The following is a 12,223-nucleotide window of genomic DNA, read 5'->3' on the forward strand; positions in this document are numbered from 1 at the left end:
GAAATTCCCCAAATAATTTGGGGATTCATTCACCCTACATCTCAGGCTCTTGCCATATTCACCCAGGTTGTCAGTGCTGCACCAGCTCGTTCCCAGACAGCTCGGCCCGAAAAACACTTTACCTATATAGAGGATTTGGACAATGAAGACAACATGTTCTAAATCTAATGTCTGCACCTTCTCCAGAATTAAAATAAAGGCAGCGTTTAACTTTCAAATAGCACTGCACAAAGGAAGATCTTATCAGCTTGTCTCATGACATGCTACTGAAAAGTGTTATTTGTGTATCTTAATGTAAATATAGTTGTATAAGCTTTTTGGGTTTTAGGCACTGCCAAGTTATTTATTACCACCCGCCCCCTTATAATGATGATGACGCCAAAGTCACTGTGGGTGTTCAGAGCTCACAGCTTTGGTTGACATTTGTCTTGCTCTCTGTCGGTACCAGCTGTCTTTTTGGATACCGTAAAGTTATGTTGACTTTATTAACAGCTATAGAAGCTTTAGCCAGGTTGTGACGGTGTGTAACCCTAACAACACTAAGTGGGATACACATTAATAGTCAGTCTATGTACGCTAAACGTATCACTGAAGTAATTTTTTTTCCCTCTCCCCTAATATAAGAAAGGAACAGACATTAGACCTAGACCGGGGTTTGAGGCTTGTAAAAATCCAGTATTATTTGTTCTTCATGATGTGAAATATGTGTTGAAAAGCAACCCAAGATGAAGTCATCCATGTGTGTCAGTGTGTTAATTGGTATGCCTTTGCTGGCCCCAACTGTAAGGGTCACTCTCCGTTTCCTCCATTTTCCACTCCCCTTCACACCATTTGTGGTGAAGCAATGGGATGCACTGAAGTGCACCCTCTAGCCTCGTGTGGGACAGGGACATCAGATGCCACTCCAACCCCCTCGTCTTCCTCCACCAGCCAACGGTGCGAAGATGAGAGGAGTGTGCTCTGAATGTTTTCTGCCTAGCAGAGGCTAGTTCTCACTTACGAAAATGGCCCCACTTTGACCTGTATATCAGGCACAATGGTGTAGGTTTCAAAGAAACATGGCACCAACAAGTTGGAAAACGTGGGCCATGCGTGGACCGTGTTTGAGTCTGGCAAGCTCCAGATCTGCTACCAGGTTCCAGCCATTATCACAGGCGCAAAAATGCCAGGCCCCAGGTGTAGCAGGGAAAAAAAAATGCCATCTCAGCCAGGATGGCATCCCTGACCTCGGAGGCACTGTGCTGTCTGTCCCCCAAGCTGATCAGTTTCAGCACGGCCTGCTGACATCTCCCCACGCCAGTGTTACAGTGTTTTCCGCTAGTAGCTGGGGTGGAGGTTGCAGCATCGTAGGGTTTCAGTCTACTCCTGCCATGAATTTTGGCCTGGGAGAGGAGATAGGTCACCCCAGTTTGCACCGGGGACCAGACTCCACCACATCCACCCTGCCTGTCATTAAAGATAAGCACTGCAGCATCCCTGACCACAGGTGCTTGTCCATGTGTCGGTGGTCAAGTGGACCTTGCAGCAAAGCGCAGAGCTCTGGGCCCGACTGATGTTATAGGACACATGCAGGCGCAAGGCAGGGACAGCACACCAAGAGAAGTAGTAACGGCTAGGCCCAGCATAGGGAGGTGCCCCAGCTGCCATCTGCTGACGGAAGGCCTGGGTCTCCAGAAGCATAAACAAACATCAACATCTCCAGGGCCAGCAGTTTATCGATGAGGCTGTTAAAGGCTTGGGCATGGGGGGTGGGTTGTGTTGTACTTCTGCCTGCAATGAAAAGCTTGGGAAATGTGGAGTGGCTGGGAAGAGGCGCATGATGGTGCAGGCCAAAAGGGCGCATGAGGGTGAACTCCCCAATGTGTCAGAGATAGGTGTGTAGGTGTCCTTGCATCATATACTTGCACCATATTTGGCTTTGGAAGTTAATTTTGTGCCAAAAAGTGGTTAAGACAGCGATCCCTCAGCTACTCCCGTTAAACTGTCTAGTGAAATTACCATCTTTGGAAGTGGACCACCACTTGTAAGATCCCAAAGGAAGCAGGCAAGAGATGTGCAGTGCAGAAAAAAGAGATGAGAAAATAAGTGTAGGCTGTAGAGCACAGAGGGATCGGAGAGGACAGAGCTGGTGTCGGCCAGGTATTCCCACAACATGCGCCTATACTTGTCCCTCCTGGTGACACTAGGCCCCTGAGTGGCAGTAATTTGTCCAGGGGGGCCATTAACGTGTTCCAGACCTAGGAATAAGTCTTCCAACAGGGTAGAGTTTTGCATGCCTTTGCTTCTACCCACTGTTTTTGCTGCTTAGCTTCCCTCCACATCTACACTGCTTTCACCCCTAAACATCACCCCAGTTTATGCCTTTGCTTCTACCCTGTTTTTTTTTTTGTTGAATTAGCTTCCCTCCACATCTACACTGCTTTAGCCCCTAAACATCACCCCAGTTTATGCCTTTGCTTCTACCCTGTTTTATTTGTTGAATTAGCTTCCCTCCACATCTACACTGCTTTAGCCCCTAAACATCACCCCAGTTTATGCCTTTGCTTCTACCCTGTTTTTTTTGTTGAATTAGCTTCCCTCCACATCTACACTGCTTTAGCCCCTAAACATCACCCCAGTTTATGCCTTTGCTTCTACCCAGGTTTTTTGTTGATTTAGCTTCCCTCTACATCTACACTGCTTTAGCCCCTAGACATCACCTCTGTCCATGTGGGGTCGGTGGCCTCGTCATCCACCAACTCCTCTTCCAATTGTGCACTGGCCCCTTACTGCAAACCGCACATGACCACAGCTTGCCCTGATGGCAACTGTGTCTCATGATCCCCACTTAGGTCCAGACAAGTCGGTGGCGGGTCCAAAACCCCAAAATTGGAAGGAAATGGCGGATGCTGCAGTATTTCTAACACCTGTTCCTGGTGCTCGGGCCTGGTCTGTGTTGTACCCTGCACCCTGCTTAACGCAGCTGCCATATCCGAAGTTGTGCTGAGCGCATGCTAATGTTTCGTGTCCAGTGCAATGGATGGGATGGTATTTCACATAAGTCTGCCACCCATGGCCACTCATGGTTGAGCAACTGAGGGAGTTGACTTTGACGAACCCGAGGGTTTTGGAGTTGGAACTACATCAAAGGTCTGTGCTGCTCACACACTCTGCTCAACACATGATATGTTTAGTGCCAGCAGTGTGGAGACGTCGCACAACAGCCGTTGTTCCAGCAGGTACAGGCGTTGTAGGAGTGCACAGAGGCTAGCAGCGGCAACTATAGACTTTAAAAACTATCCGCACAAGCGCCACACTTTCACCAGTAGCTCAGGAACATTGGGGTACCTTTTTCAAAAGATTAGCAGCAATGAGTTAATAACGTGGCCCAGTAATGGAATATGTTGCAGGCTGCAAAGCTACAGAGCCGATCCCAGGTTACGGCCATTATCACACATGACAACATGCCTGGGCCCAGGTGCAGTGGCAAAAACCACATTGCCGTCTCATCGAGGATGGCATGACTCACTTTGTAGGCAGTGTGCTGTCTGGCCCCAAGCTGATGAGCTTCAGCACGGCCCACTGACGTCTCCCCACACCAGTGTTGCAGCGTTTCCAGCTTGTAGCTGGGGTCAATTTAACAGCGGAGGAGGGTGGTGTTTCAGCCCTCCTCCCAGGAATGTTGTGTGGGGAGACAAGTCAGTCCACCACATTTTGCGACCCGGTCCATGCCTCAAGTACATTCAACCACTGTGCCAAGATTGAAAGGTAGCGTTCCTGTCCGCATGCACTTGTCCATTCGTAGCTGGTCACGTGGATCTTTTGGGCAAAGCGCTGAACTTAGGGACCGCCTCATGTTTGGGGAAAAGTGCTGGTGTGGACGGCACAGTGAGGTGGCGCAGTAGCCAGCAGGCCCAAAAAGGGCAGAGTGTCCAGAGTGTGTCCAGAGTGTGGGTGGGTTGTGCTGTACTTTAGCCTGGAATGAAAGGCCTGGGAGATGGGGAGTCGCATTGTAAAGTGTGTAAACCACACTCAGTTTGTCCTCGACCTATACATTTAGAAATGATCTCCCCCAGCGAGGAACGTGGCCTCGATAGGGGAATTTTTCTAAGGAAGCTAGAAAAGAGGGCATCTTGGGCCTTGCTGGCTCAGGTCTAGCTTCTGTCATGCAGCTGTCTTCTGCCTCTGGACATCCCTTTGCCTCTAGCCACCTTTTTTCCTGCTTAGCTTGCCTCCACATCCACACTGCTTTTGCCCCTAGACATCACCCCAGTCCATGCCTTAGCTTGTACCCCCAGTTTTTGCTGCTTAGCTTGCCTCCACATCCACACTGCTTTTGCCCCTAGACATCACCCCAGTCCATGCCTTAGCTTGTACCCCCAGTTTTTCCTGCTTAGCTTGCCTCCACATCCACACTGCTTTTGCCCCTAGACATCACCCCAGTCCATGCCTTAGCTTGTACCCCCAGTTTTTCCTGCTTAGCTTGCCTCCACATCCACACTGCTTTTGCCCCTAGACATCATCCCTATCCATGCCTCTGCCCCTAGCCATAACTCTGCCACCCCTGGAAACTCATGGTGCAGAAACTTTGGGAGCTGACTTTGAGGAACCCTTGGGTTTTGTAGATGGAACTCCATCAAAGGTCTGTGCAGCTCACACACCCTGCTCAAGATATGGTATTGTAGGGTTTCAGCGTGTGTGAATGACGGACAACAGCCTGTGTTTGGACAGATGTAGGCCTTGCTAGAGTGTTTTTAGGCTAGCAGCGACTCCTGTGCACTTGCAAAAGTGGGCGCACAAGCGCCGCATTTTCAACAGTAGCTTCGGTACATTTGGGTATGTTTTCAAAAAACTTTGCACCACTAGGTTAGACGTGGGCCAAACATGGAACGTGTTGGAGGCTGGCAAGCTCCAGAGCCGCTACCAGGTTCCAGCCATTATCACAGGCGTAAAAATGCCAGGCCCCAGGTGTAGCAGGGAAAAAAAATGCCATCTCAGCCAGGATGGCATCCCTGACCTCGGAGGCACTGTGCTGTCTGTCCCCCAGGCTGATGAGCTTCAGCACCGCCTGCTGACGTCTCCCCACACCAGTGTTTTAGCGTTTGCCGCTAGTAGCTGGGGTGGAGGTTGCAGCGTCGTAGGGTTTCAGTCTACTCCTGCCATGAATTTTGGCTTGGGAGAGGAGATAGGGTACCTCAGTTTGCATCCCGGGACCAGACTCCACCACATTCACCCTGCCTGTCCTTAAAGATAAGCAGCCTCCCTGACCACAGGCGCTTGTCCAAGTGTCGGTGGTCAAGTGGACCCTGCAGCAAAGCGCGGAACTAAGGGCCCACCTGATGTTGAATGACACGTGCTGGTGCAAGGCGGGGACGCCACACCGGGAGAAGTTGTGACGGCTAGGGATGGCATAGTGAGGTGCCAAAGTTGCCATCAGGTCCGGGAAGGCGGGAGTTTCAACAAGCCGGAACGCCAACCTCTCCTGGGCCAGCAGTTTAGCGATGTTGGCGTTCTAGGCTTGCGTGGGTGGGTGGTTAGCGGTGTATTTCTGCCGGCGCTCCAATGTCTGAAAGATGGTGGGTTGTTGTAAAGAAACGCCTGATGGTGCCTTTGATGGTGCAGGAGAAGGAGATAAGACAGAAACAGGGGAGGATGAGGGAGAAGTCAACAAAGTGGCGGATGCAGATGAAGTGATGTCCTGGCTCGTCCTCTGGAGTGCATCGCCAGCACTGTGAGCAGAGGCAGTGGCATGAACGGCGGGCGACGTTTGTCCTGCCGTTGCTGCCTGCCATTGATTCCATTGCTTGGATTCCAAATGACGGTGCATTGAAGTGGTGGACAGGTTGCTCTTCTCAGGGCCCCTACTCGATTTCGAGAGGCAAATTGTGTAGACGACACTATATCTGTCCTCGGCGCATTCCTTGAAAAAACTCTACACCTTCAAAAAACGTGCCCTCGATGGGGGAGTTTTTCTGGGCTGGGTACAAAAGGGAACATCTTCGGACATTCCGGGTCTGGCCTGGCTTCGGCAAAGCAGCTGACCTCTGCCTCTGGACATGTGTCTGCCTCTAGCTACCCTTTTTGGTGCTGCACCTGCCTCAACATCCACACTACTTTCCCAGCTTGACATCCGCCTTGTCCAGGTGGGGTCGGTGTCCTCGTCGTCCACCACCTCCTCTTCCAACTCCTGTCTCGCCTCCTCCTCCTGCACAATGCGCATGTCAACTGGCTGCCCTGACAGCAACTGCGTCTCATCGTCGTCGATGAGGGTGGGTTGCTGGTCATCCGCCACCAAATCGACCGGAGATGGAATGGAGGAGACTCTAGTGTTTGAGCATCTGGACACAGATACTCGTCTGTTAGGTCCGTGGAATCGCGAAATGGAGGGGCAGGTTGCGGTACAGTCAAAGGAAGGGAGAACAGCTCTGGGGAGCAGGGACAGTTGGGGTTATTGTTCTGGGAAGATTGGGAATTTTGGGTGGAAGGAGGACAAGACTGTTGGGTAAGAGGAGGTAGAGGCTGCCTGGCTGGTGGACAATGTGCTTTAAGCGTTATCCGACAGCCATTGCAAGACCTGTTCCTGGTTCTCGGGCCTACTAATCTTTGTACCATTCAGCCTAGTTAATGTGGAACTTTTGTGCAAAGCGCAGAACTTAGGGCCCGCCTGATGTTAAGGGACACACGCTGGTACAAGGCTCAACTCACCCTAAGTGCCAAAAACACTGCTGGTGCAAGGCTCTACTCATGCCAAGGGCCTCAATCTCTGCTGGTAGCTCAGCTTAAGGTCCTGTAACTTTGTTTGGAAGGGCTCATGTTAAGAGCTAGAAAAGTGAATTTTGGAAGGTCTGACCACATCTCACACACACACACACACACACACACACACACACACACACACACACACACACACTCAAAATGACAGTTAAGGGTGAGGGCTTTTGGATTTCCCATTGTCTATTCCATCCGTGGTTGTCATGGGGAACGTGATTTAAAGGGGTGGTTGTTACTGTTTGTTGAGCTTAAATTGGGGTTTGTGTCCATCCATTTGGGGAGTAAAGAAGGTTTCCAGGTATTTTCCCACTTTGATAGAGGTTTTTTGGAATGTGTAAAGTGTGTAGTTGTTAGGCTGTGATGTTGGGGTAATAGAGGGTCTTTGGTGTGTTAGATGCCCCCAGACATGCTTCCCCTTCTGTCCCAGTGTCATTCCAGAGGTGTTGGCATCATTTCCTGGGGTGTCATAGTGGACTTGGTGACCCTCCAGACACGGATTTGGGTTTCCCCCTTAACGAGTATCTGTTCCCCATAGACTATAATGGGGTTCGAAACACGTTCGAACACACGAACATTGAGCGGCTGTTCGAATCGAATTTCGAACCTCGAACATTTTAGTGTTCGCTCATCTCTACTTCTTATAAAACTTGGCCCAAAGGTATGCGGTTTTTGGTGATACATTCCCTTTGAGTCTGCAAAGCAGCACACAAATAAACCAAAGAATTATGTCTTTTGCACACATGTAATCAACAATTATTTAAAGTTATATCTGTTAAAAATGTTTCACTACTTAATTTTTCATACATGACATTTCCATTTTGTCTTCACTTTTGTTGAATGAATATTAAGACAGTGGGATCTGTCTGGATTTTTTTTACTAGTTTTAAGAAAGGGTATACTTTGAATTACCTTAAATTACCCACATACCTATATTCCTACCTATATTGTGTTCTTAGACTCAGTTTAGAGGCTATTCTGCCCCCCCCCCCCCCCCACACACACACACACACACCTGACTGACTTCTAAAAGACTCCTACATGCCTTCTAATCCTTTAACTTGCTTAGTCAATACTTGCCACGTACCCCTTTGATTCCTACATTAAATTTTTATTGTCTTGCCTCTTCCAATGACTTTATTATTTTATTTCTCTGAAAATTGTATCTAAAAATGTATCTAATACAGAGAGAGAGTGAGAGAGAGAGAGAGAGAGAGAGAGAGAGAGAGAGAGAGAGAGAGAGAGAGAGAGTAAGTATCTTTTCCCATATGGTTTGGTTGTATGACTTGTGAAACATTCATTGCAACTGTAATGTGCTTGTAGAAATATAGTCTTACTGAACATATGATAATTTATTGTAATAGTGATAATTCAACACTTTGTTTTTTGGACTGTACAACTACGTAAAAATTACTATTACTTTCCAACACTTGAGACCATAATTATTATATACATTTATTGGAAACTTTTTTTATATAAATTAAATTGAAGAATGCATGAACAATAAGTTTCTGCTCAGACATAAAAACTACCTGGCAAGTAAATGGAGTCATTCTGTTAGAAATGCAGCAGCATTCTGTAATTCAACTATTTTTCACTCTTTATTATGTTTTAGTTTTCAATTTTAAAAAACAGTAATCTTACTTAAAATTGATAAAAATGCTAATTTTGTATTCTCACATAAAATTGCAATATGTGAAGAAATACAAAAAAAAAATCAAATGTATACATCGTAATATTTCTTCTGTTTCTTAGTTCTGTTACTCACTGAAAGCCTTTGTCTGACTCCATTTGGTACATGAAGAAGTTTTGCATGCCAATGCTGTGATTAACTTTATGGATGCAGGGGAATTATGGAAATGCATCATGTAAAAGTGCGTACTTGCCAAAATTATTCTGTGACCTTGTGCTTAAGCTGAGTTTTAAATAATTCAGAGATGTATTGAATGAATAAATTTGTGCTGCTTGTTACTCTAAACAGTCATACACTCACTTTCCCTTGCCATTTTTAATAAAGTCTACCTTTCTAATATTCATGAAAAAGTGAATATCAATTCAATTACATAGGTATTGAGAAAATAGTTTGCCCTAAGCTCTTTAGTGTTGACATATTGTCATTTGTTTCTTTTCCCTTCATTCTTTTATTGTAATGTATTTATTTTAGTCTATCCTTATATACAATATTCTGAAATGTTATCATATAAAATCTTAATCTATCAGTATCATTAGATAAGCCATTACAATTTAGTATGAGGGATCCAAACCTCTTTTTCTTTAATGTTGCTTAAGCATTCATTAGAATACTGTCTTTTTCACACATATGAAACACGTTCAAGAAACTAAATACAAAGGCAAGAATCTGTCAAGTCCTGCACTCCAGACATCAAAAATAACAAAATAGTGTTTTCATATTTGTTTTGCTTATTTGCACAACCATTTTGTTTCTTAAAACATGGTAAGTAGGAAACTAGACACGTTAGTATGTTCAGCTGAATATCATAGTTATCAAATATTGTAAAACGTCATGTCAGTGGATTTCTTTGATAGTAGATTAAGGTTAAAGCCCCACATTGGGAAATAGTTTTTTTGTTGTTGCAGATTTTGTTGCATTTTTTTGAGCCAAAGCAAAAAATGGCTACAAAAGGAATGGGGACCATGTAGGAAGCTCTTATACTTCTACCCTCTGCTCAATCTACGCCTGGCTTTGGTTCAAAAAACGGCAACAAAATCTGCAACAAAAAAAGCTGTTTTTCCGCAACGTGGGGCTTTAGCCTAAGGGTCCACTCACACGGAGGAAAATGGTAAGGAAATTTGTGTGGAATTTCACTGCTGAAAAAAAGCCTCCCATTGACTTCAATGGGTTCCTTTAGCAGAAATAGGAACGTATTGTTTTGTTTTGTTTTGTTTTGTTTTAATGTAGATTGTGAGCCCCACGTAGGGCTCACAATGTACATTTTTCCCTATCAGTATGTCTTTTTTTTTGGAGTATGGGATGGAAATCCACGCAAACACGGGGAGAACATACAAACTCCTTGCAGATGGTTTTTTTTGCCCTTGGCGGGATTCGAACCAAGGACTCCAGCGCTGCAAGGCTACAGTGCTAACCACTGAGCCACCGTGTGGCCCCCAGGAACGTATTGTTGAAGTCAATGGGAGGCTTTTTTTTTCAGCGGTGGAATTCCAAACCAAATTCCTCACCATTTTCCTCCATGTGAATGGATGCTAACAACTCAGAATAGAGGATTTAAAGTAGATCAACACTTATAGAAAAACTTTTCATAAATGGAAAGCAAAGTGGAATAGATAAACATTTGTAATATATCTTATTAAATAAAATGATGCTTCTCAACCTATTAGGCTATTTTTCTCCCTTATCTTCACTTTAGGCTAAGGCCCCACTTTGCGGAAATGCAACTTTTTTGGTTGCAGATTTTGTTGCAGTTTTTTGAGTCAAGCCAAGAATGGCTACAAAAGGAATGGGAACTCTATAAAAAGTTCTTATACTTCTCTCTCAATTCATCCAATGCTCAATCCATTCCTAACTTTGGCTCAAAAAAACACAACAAAATCTGCAACAAAAAAAAGCTGTGTTTCCGAAACGTGGGGCCTTAGCCTTAGACTCTTACCTCTAACAACACTCATACTGGTATCATGACTTACAAGGCTATTAGAAGGTTAAGAGCTATCATAGGAACAGGCTGGCTCCCGCAATCTCTCTGCCAGTTTCCCAAACATGGGTCCTTAGCCTTACCCATTTTTTTTTTAATGGAAACCATTTAGATTTCTGTAATTTTTTTCATGAACATGCAGACTTACAATGATGCAATACTGTAACTTACCACACTTGTTTGTTTTTTATAACCACATTGCTTAAATTGGAAACTCTTAAGACGTGGTAGCCTTTTATTGAAGATCACATAGCTATTCTTCAAGGTATTTTTTGCAAGATCTACAGTGGGATATTAGACAATCAAGAAACAAAGTGCTTGAGGGATAAGTAAATCTATTGCAAACTCATATAAGTCTGGGGCTCCTACATAGTGTAAACCTCATGGCAAAAAAACGCAATGTTTTACAGTACCTGTAAATCCCATCCATATACATTTTTGTAAATCACAACATGTCAATTATACCTATGGAAAGGCTAGTGTTTTCAATATAGGTATAATTGAAACAGAAAGTCAACAGTGAAAAGCACTGTGAGATGCATTATCGCCATGGTATTTCCTACATTGCTTTTTCGCCGCGACTCTCAATGTGGAGCCTTAGCCTCAATCTCAGCTCAACATGTCACTTACTACAACACAACAATAATGCTACCTGTTCCATTACTAATCAGCCGCTGTACTTTTAAAAGACATTTCAAATAATTCTCTATTTTATAGTAAATAAATCCATGACTACAGTTTGGGTTTATAAAATGTCAGTTTAGACATTATGCACAACTTACAGGTTTTTTTTTTGCTTTTTTTTACCATTGCAGATAATCATAACTAGAGATGAGCGAGTAGTACTCGATCGAGTAGGTATTCAATCGAGTACTACTAGCTGTTCGAAGTTAAGATTCGATGCAGAACCAGTGTTGATTGGCAGAATGCTATACATTGCCAATCAACCCTGGTTCTTCTCTTACCTTTAGAAGTCTTCTCCCTGCGCAGCGTCCCGCGTCCTCTTCCGGCTCTGAATTCACTGTGCCAGGCATCGGGCCTGGGCAGAGCCGACTGCGCATGTCCGCTTGTAGTGCGGGCATGCGCAGTCGGCTCTGCCCAGGCCCGATGCCTAGCAGAGTGAATTCAAGGCCGGAAGAAGATGCGGGGACGCTGCGCAGGGAGAAGAATCCAGCCCGACCCTCACTCATGGACTTGGTAAGTAGAATTTGATCGAATGTTGCGTACCCCTGAAATGAGCATTTCCCCCCATAGACTATAATGGGGTTTGAAACCCGTTCGAACAGTCGAACAGTGTGCGGCTGTTCGAATCGGATTTCGAACCCCGAACATTTTAGTGTTCGCTCATCTCTAATTGTAACCTATTCAGAGTATCTGATTTTGGGGGATCTGACTATTGGTATTCTCATTGTTAAGGAAAATGGTAACCCATGAGTTCCCATATAAACACCATGTGAAGAGATCAGTAGTGCACACTCATGACCACTATTCTATTCACTTGAAATCCAGTAGTGACCACACATGTGCAGTATCACTCTATTGGCAAGGAACACACACTGGAACTTTTGTTACCTGATTCTCCTGATTGCTGAGAGTCTCAAAAGTCAGGCCACCAGTAATAAAACACTCTTCTTCTATCCAGTAGACAGGGGATAAAGGTAATAAACAGGAAAAACTCTAAAAATGCTAAATATTCATAACTTATTTTTGTTTTCCCCATGTTTAAATGTTCCTTTACAGATACACGTCTCGCTTTGTACAGTCTTACACCATGATATTTCATTAATATTAATAGCAATGAAGGACTA

The sequence above is a fragment of the Leptodactylus fuscus genome, chromosome 1 (genome assembly GCF_031893055.1).
Source record: "Leptodactylus fuscus isolate aLepFus1 chromosome 1, aLepFus1.hap2, whole genome shotgun sequence".
In the NCBI taxonomy this organism is placed as follows: Eukaryota; Metazoa; Chordata; class Amphibia; order Anura; family Leptodactylidae; genus Leptodactylus; species Leptodactylus fuscus.